Source organism: Sphaeramia orbicularis, chromosome 12 (assembly GCF_902148855.1).
Source record: "Sphaeramia orbicularis chromosome 12, fSphaOr1.1, whole genome shotgun sequence".
NCBI classification, from domain to species: Eukaryota; Metazoa; Chordata; class Actinopteri; order Kurtiformes; family Apogonidae; genus Sphaeramia; species Sphaeramia orbicularis.
The window spans coordinates 81,187,989-81,195,575 of NC_043968.1; the positions used below are offsets into that span (position 1 = coordinate 81,187,989).

At 44.6% G+C, this 7,587-nt stretch overlaps 1 long non-coding RNA gene across 1 annotated transcript; it reads left to right on the forward strand.

Moving 5' to 3' along the window:
* The first annotated feature begins 2,326 nt into the window (after positions 1–2,326).
* On the forward strand, positions 2,327–2,571 carry LOC115430280 (uncharacterized). Its single transcript, XR_003936916.1, has 2 exons — positions 2,327–2,393; positions 2,478–2,571. It is a non-coding gene; the product is annotated as an uncharacterized LOC115430280 (long non-coding RNA).
* Positions 2,572–7,587: the final 5,016 nt, after the last annotated feature.

A 7,587-nucleotide genomic window follows, 5' to 3' on the forward strand; every position in this document is an offset into this window, starting at 1 on the left:
CACAGACTCTATGGATGAACGGATCCTCCAGGACTCAGGAAACTGGGTTTGGGTTCCCTCATGTGATGTAGAGTTGTGTGTGTTCCTCTTCAGTTTTCAGTGTCATGTTTCCATACAGTAGTAGGTCTATCCATCAGCTGGGTGCAAATCTGATGGTTGTCTGTGGACACACGGGTCCAAACAGTCTGTCATTAGATTCACCTGGTTGGACTGAAGAACATCTGACCAACAAATACAGGAACTACATTAGTGATTTATACGCAATCATTATTCATCACCTGATTAACGTAGAATGAACTCAATGGATCTTTTATCTGTGAGTTTTCTGATCAGATTCAGACTTGATTGATCTTCAGTGTATTGATCATTTTCTTATTGTCTCTGTTTTCCTGATGATCAGGATCCATCAGAGACCACAGTCCTCTGGACCTGATCCTGGACCCAGTTGTGTGTCCTTCAGGAGTGACCGGTCCATGTATTTACCACTATGCTTTTCCACAGAGACGTAAGTTTGATGTAAATGTTGGATGTGTCGACTGTTTATTAAATCTATATGAAATATTGACTTTAGTTTGAAGGTTTAGAACGGGTTCATTTTCAGATTCTTCACATCATTTATTGTCTAAAGGTTTCATAAGTATAAAATAAATAGACGTTAGAACTGCTAACCAAACTGACGTTCCCTCCTGACACAGAGGCGTCTCCATGGTTACTGACCTTTCTGCATTCTGATTGGCTGACAGGTGTCCCTTAGTTTAGTCTTAAAGTGACTGTTCAGTAAATGTTCTTCAGTGTCTGAAATGACATTTCTGTGACTAAACTCAGTTCAGTCCTGCTGCCATGATGTGTCTGATGGGGATCCTGATCAACTGAACTCAACTAAACCTGTTGATCAACTCAAACAGTGAGTGTGAAGCTCTGGAACGACGAGCCGCCGTTAGCATGTTCAGCATGGGGAGAACTGGATTGTATTATTGAAGGACAAAGGAAGATGTTTAAAGACAACTGGTTTAGTCTGGACAGAAGGGGGAAAGGAACAACACATGTTTCAGTTAGGGACAACTATTTATTCAAGTACTTATAAATTGATTCAACTGTTGGTCGGTGTACGTCTATGATGAGGGATTAGTGCCCAGCCGTGGGAGCCGGGTTTCTGCGCCGTCTAGAGCTCCAAACAGAAGCCGTATATGAAGGAAATACTGAATATAGCAGGAGTTTGGACGTGGACCCACAGAAAAGGATTCATATAAAACTGATAAATGCACGGTAGACACAAACGGACCTGTGTGGTGTTCCTGGGGGAATGGTCTGTGGGCCCAAACAGTCCCCGGGGGCTTGATGGACCAGTTCTAGTTCCACCCAGGTGATGCACACACAGGTGAGTTTGAGCAGGGCTTTGAGCTGATGGTTTCATATAAATCTTCATTTCTATATTTGGCTCTGGTATTTTAGTGTTGGATAGTCCTGTTGTGTATGTATATATATTTATGTAGAGTATAGTTTGGGTTTTGGTCCTGGATCATTCACTGTTTTATAGCTTGTGTGTGTAAATGCTTGTATAGTTGTTCTATCTCCTTCCACTGGAGGCAGCACTGTGTACAAAAGCCTCAGCTGTCTTCAGTTTTTCTTGGGTTGGTTGAGTATGGTGTGGAGTGGGTTTGAGTTGATGATGGATGGCCTGTTTTGGTTCATGTTTGCTGATGATGTATTGAAATTAAAGCTGAAGGGTAAAAACCTTCAAGTGCTTTGGACTGAATTCAGTTTTCCACTGTTTTTGACGCCTTGACCAGCTGGACCAGCTCCAAACTCACTCAGATGTTGATTTCTCAGTGGGATCAGAAGGACCAGGACACCTTTCCCACTACAGGGGGTCATGTGACTGATGTTGACGTCCAGGTGTGTCCACCTGTGGGTGTCAGTGTGGACAGACATAATGTGAGCTCATTGTTGATGTTTGGTCCACAGAGTGGAGCAGCAGAGCTCAGAGGTTCCCACTGGTCTACAGGATCAGACTCAGCTGGACTCCATATTTCAGGTGTGTACATGTCCAACATCTACTGGTCCATCTGTTCTGTCCAATCATGTCCTGCTGCTGGTTTCAGACCAGTGGACGTCACTGTGTCCAACATGGACCTGAGCTTTGGTCCATGGGTGGACTTTGTGTCTTTCATCATGTTTTGTGTTCCAGCTGCTGGAGGAGAACATCTGCACTTTTGTCAAGAACGAACTGAAGAAGTTCCAGCAGGTTCTGAGTCCAGATTACCCAGAAACCTTAGAGAGTCTGAGTGATGAGGATGAAGAGCAGAGGAGGAGCTCCGAGGCTTTTCTGCAGATCACACTGAACTTCCTGAGGAGGCTGAAGCAGGAGGAGCTGGCTGAGCGTCTGCACCGCAGTAAGACCATTCTGTCCAGATTGAACAGATGAAAATACTTGGATTTACTGTGAGACTGATGGTTTGATCTGGGTCTGCATTCAGGAAGTCGGTCTGGAGCTCAGCAGCGGAAACTGAAACGTAACCTGCAGCAGAAGTTTGAGTGTGTGTTTGAGGGCATCGCTAAAGCAGGAAACCCCAAAACCCTCCTGAACCAGATCTACACAGAGCTCTACATCACAGAGGGAGGGGCTACAGAGGTCAACCAGGACCATGAGGTCAGACAGATTGAAACAGCATCCAGGAACCCACACAGACCACCAACAACCATCACATGTGAAGACATCTTTAAAACACCACCTGACAGAGATCAACCAATCAGAACGGTGCTGACAAAGGGCGTGGCCGGCATCGGGAAAACAGTGTCCACACAGAAGTTCAGTCTGGACTGGGCTGAAGACAAAGCCAACCAGGACATCCACTTCATATTTCCATTCACCTTCAGAGAGCTGAATGTGCTGAAACAGAAGAAGTTCAGCTTGGTGGAACTGGTTCATCACTTCTTTACTGAAACCAAAGAAGCAGGAATCTGGATCTTTGAAGACCACCAGGTGGTGTTCATCTTAGACGGTCTGGATGAGTGTCAACCTCCTCTGGACTTCAACAACACTCAGATCCTGACTGATGTGACAGAGTCCAGCTCAGTGGATGTGCTGCTGATGAACCTCATCAGGGGGAACCTGCTTCCCTCTGCTCGCCTCTGGATAACCACACGACCTGCAGCAGCCAATCAGATCCCTGCTCAGTGTGTGGACATGGTGACAGAGGTCAGAGGATTCACTGACCCACAGAAGGAGGAGTACTTCAGGAAGAGGGTCAGAGATAAAAAACAGACCAACACAATCATCTCCCACATCAAGACGTCACGAAGCGTCCACATCATGTGTCACATCCCAGTCTTCTGCTGGATCACTGCTACAGTTCTGGAGGATGTGTTGAAGACCAAAGACACAAGACAACTGCCCAAGACCCTGACTGAGATGTACATCCACTTCCTGGTGGTTCAGGCCAAACTGAAGAACATCAAGTATGATGGAAGATCTGAGACAGATTCACCCTGGAATCCAGAGACCAGGAAGATGATTGAGTCTCTGGGAAAACTGGCCTTTGAGCAGCTGAAGAAAGGAAACCTGATCTTCTATGAATCTGACCTGACAGAGTGTGGCATCGATATCAGCTCAGCCTCAGTGTACTCAGGAGTGTTCACAGAGGTCTTCAAAGAGGAGAGAGGACTGTACCAGGACCAGAGGTTCTGCTTCATCCATCTGAGTGTCCAGGAGTTTCTGGCTGCTCTTCATGTCCATCAGACCTTCATCAACACTGGAGTCAATCTGCTGTCAGAAGAACAAACATCTGTTTGGTCTAAACTACAGTGGGACACCTCTGACCAGTTGTACCAGACCGCTGTGGACCAGGCCTTACAGAGTCCAAATGGACACTTGGACCTGTTCCTCCGCTTCCTCCTGGGTCTATCACTCCAGACCAATCAGAGTCTCCTACAAAGTCTGGTGAAACCAACAGGAAGCAGCTCAAAGACCAACCAGAAAACCGTTGAGTACATCAAGGAGAAGATCAATGAGAATGTGTCTGCAGAGAGAAGCATCAACCTGTTCCACTGTCTGAATGAACTGGAGGATGGATCTCTGGTGGATCAGATCCAACAGTACCTGAGATCAGGACGTCTGTCCACAGAACAACTGTCTCCTGCTCAGTGGTCAGCTCTGGCCTTCATCTTACTGTCATCAGAAAAAGACCTGGATGTGTTTGACCTGAAGGAATACTCTGGTTCAGAGGAGGTTCTTCTGAGGCTGCTATCAGTGGTCAAAGCCTCCAACAAAGCTCTGTGAGAACAAACAGTTGGATCAAACATCTCAAATATGGATCTGTCATTTCAACCAAATCAATAACTTTATACTCATGCCTTTTGTTTTGTCCAGACTCAGTGGCTGTAACCTGTCAGAGAGAAGCTGTGAAGCTCTGTCCTCAGTTCTCAGATCCCAGTCCTGTAGTCTGACACATCTGGATCTAAGCAACAATGACCTGAAGGATTCAGGAGTGAAGATCCTGTCAGATGGACTGAAGAGTCCAGGATGCAGACTGGACACTCTCAGGTCAGGGTTCAACACAGAACACAACACATCATTTCAATGTTTGTCTGCAGTTGTTGGATGGATTGAACTTGTCAGTGGTTGTTTGTGTTGAACTCCAGACCAATTCTTCTGATGTTCAACTTTGTTCAGAGTCTGGAACTCATAGACTTTACACATTGAAGTCCTGTTGGTGAAGTCCCATGCATTCACAGACTCTGTTCAATGACTCCAACTCCACTCATCTCCATCCTCAGTTGATGGATGTGATGTTTTGTGTTGCAGATTGTCAGGATGTCTGATCACAGAGGAAGGATGTTCTTCTCTGGTCTCAGCCCTACAGTCCAATCCGTCCCATCTCAGACTGCTAGACCTGAGCTACAACCATCCAGGAGCCTCAGGACAGGAGCTGTGTGCTCTAGTGGAGGATCCACACTGGAGACTGGACACTGTCAGGTATGGACTGAGCTGATGCATCCACAGATAATGGCAGATAGAACAGGTAGAGCTGACAGGAACCATCTGTCAGAGCTGGGATCCATCCTGTATGAAGGTCCAGCCCATGTTCACAGACAAACACACTCAGTCAGTGATTCAGAAGGAACCATTTAGTGGATGTGAACAGAAAAGCTTCAGTGGATCACAGTGATGGAATGTCCATGTTTCCAGCTGACCTCTCTGACCCTCCTCCTCCTTTCAGGTTGGATCCTGCTGGAGTCCGATGGTTGAAACCAGGTCCAAGGAAGTGTAAGTGTGATTTTCATTAGATTGATTAAAACCCACCTGAACCCAAACTGGGACCTGGTTCCACATTCTAAACATCTACAGTGTTCATGAAGACAGTCAGTTTAGTGGAAGGATGAGCTGATAGCTGATTGGTCAGGACTGGTACCACATGGACCCACATACCCTGAGCAGTGAGTCCTCAGGTCCAGTCCCAGACTATTTAGTGCAGATCAGAGCTCTAGTGTCTTTATGCACATTTACAGTCTGTACTGTCACTGTGGGACAAAGAATGAAATGTACAAACTAGGGATGTCCCGATCCGATCTAAAGATCAGGATCAGCAGCTGATCTGGCATTTTTTAGAAGATTGGATTTAGTCATGAGATTGGGCTGATCCGGGCGTCCGCTCATACTCGAACCCAAAGCAGACGCCTGCTGGACACGTCTGCACAAAGCTCAATTTTTCGACTCCGCGTACGCATACTCTGTGTCACACAATGTAGGATGATGTAAATGTCGGAAATAGGTCCACTCGACTATGAAACCGCAAACATTTGTCCACAGTATGAAATTGGAAAGAGTGAAAATGATCCTAAAGTTATTAAGAGTCAAAGGTGTCATAGTTGTTTTAGTTCAGGTTCCACATTCAGACCAACTGGGATCTACAGTAAAATAATAGTAGAATAACCTATAAATGACTCCAAATTTAAATCCAAATTTCATTGTAAAAGTATCAGTATCAGATCGGTACCAGGTCGGTATGAGCAAAACTAATCATAAAAAATCGGATCGGATTGGAAGCAAAAAAATCCAGATGGGGACATCACTAGTACAAACAATAATCCAGGGGCCATTCTCCATCTGAACATGGTGTCATGATCTGTGCCTGTGCGACCCTCAGCTCCTCCCTCTCCTCATCTCCTCATTTGCTGACTTAAGTGCTGGCACTGCGTGGCTTCAGCCAGTTACCTCCAGCCTATTTAAGGCTTAGGGTTGCAGCCATGCAGCGCTGGTCCATTCCTCTTCATTCCACTCCATAACCCGGACATTCTGCCATCTTCCTCTACGGACACTGTCCCCGGTTCTGTGTTTTCCGTTGTTAAGTTTTCATTTTTGTTTAATAAACTTGTGTTTTTTTTTCCCTTCAGTACTGTGCATTTGAGTCCTCTCATTTCCCCCGTTGTGACACATGGATGGATTTCATTATAAACGTCTGTCTGAAGCACTGCATCAATACAAAAACCATTAAACCCACACAAATAACAACAATTCAACCAAACAAAATCATCAGAACCATAAAACAAACCAATCAAAGTCTGTGGTTGGGTCCAGTCTCTTCTATTTGGATTCATCAACTCAATCCAACATTTGTCACATCTGTGTTTTTAGTCCATTTCCACATTTCAGTCCTGTGGTGGATCCATTAACCCATAAAGACCCAAACATCCACCGGAGACCAAATTATCTGCAGAGCTAAATTGTTTAATAACTGTTTGTCCATTAATCCTATCAATCCATTTAAATAATTGGTGTAAAATACAGTTATTCATCTTTTCATGGTCATCAGATATGACCCATTTGGACGTTCAGAGGCTCTGTAGGGAATGTGGAAACACTGTCATCTTCAACAAAATTGATTCATCCGTAAAACCCATGGAGTTGGTTCAATGACAGTGGTTGGATACACTGGGTTTGTGTTCAGTTTATGATGTATTTTGCTGAGAAAGTCCCTTTTTCTTCAATTCTTTCCGTTTTTTATATAATAACCCTCAACTTTAATCTGAGCTTTAATGAACACCTGCATGATCAGTGAATTAAATATAGGAAAATAGATGATTTTCACTGCAAAAATGCAAAATGCAGAGGATAATATTATAATAAAATGGTGATATATCATTTAGGAAAGGTTAAATAGAGAGAAAAATTTATTTGGGAACTGACACAAATGTCACACTGGGTCTTTATGGGTTAAACCAGTTGGTTCCAGTGGGCCGTCCTTCACTGGTCCATTTGTGTTGTTGGTTTGTTTCCTGCTGTCAACATGATTGTAAACACACACATTTGATGGGAGCCCTGAAGCTGTTGGGACATGTGAGCCCAGTCCAAACCATGACACAAACATTCAACCTTCATGTTGAACACTGGCTCCATTCTCTAGTTGTCTTCAATGCAGATTCCTGCTCATAAACCTCAGAATGGTTTTGTGTGTCAGCTCCATCCAGCCTCTCTCTGGACTGTTTGGATGATGCTCTGATCAAATCCATGCACACATTTGGACACTTCCACTCACTTGTTCTTTTCAACACTTCCTTTAATGGTTCACATATTGAATTGATCCAAAC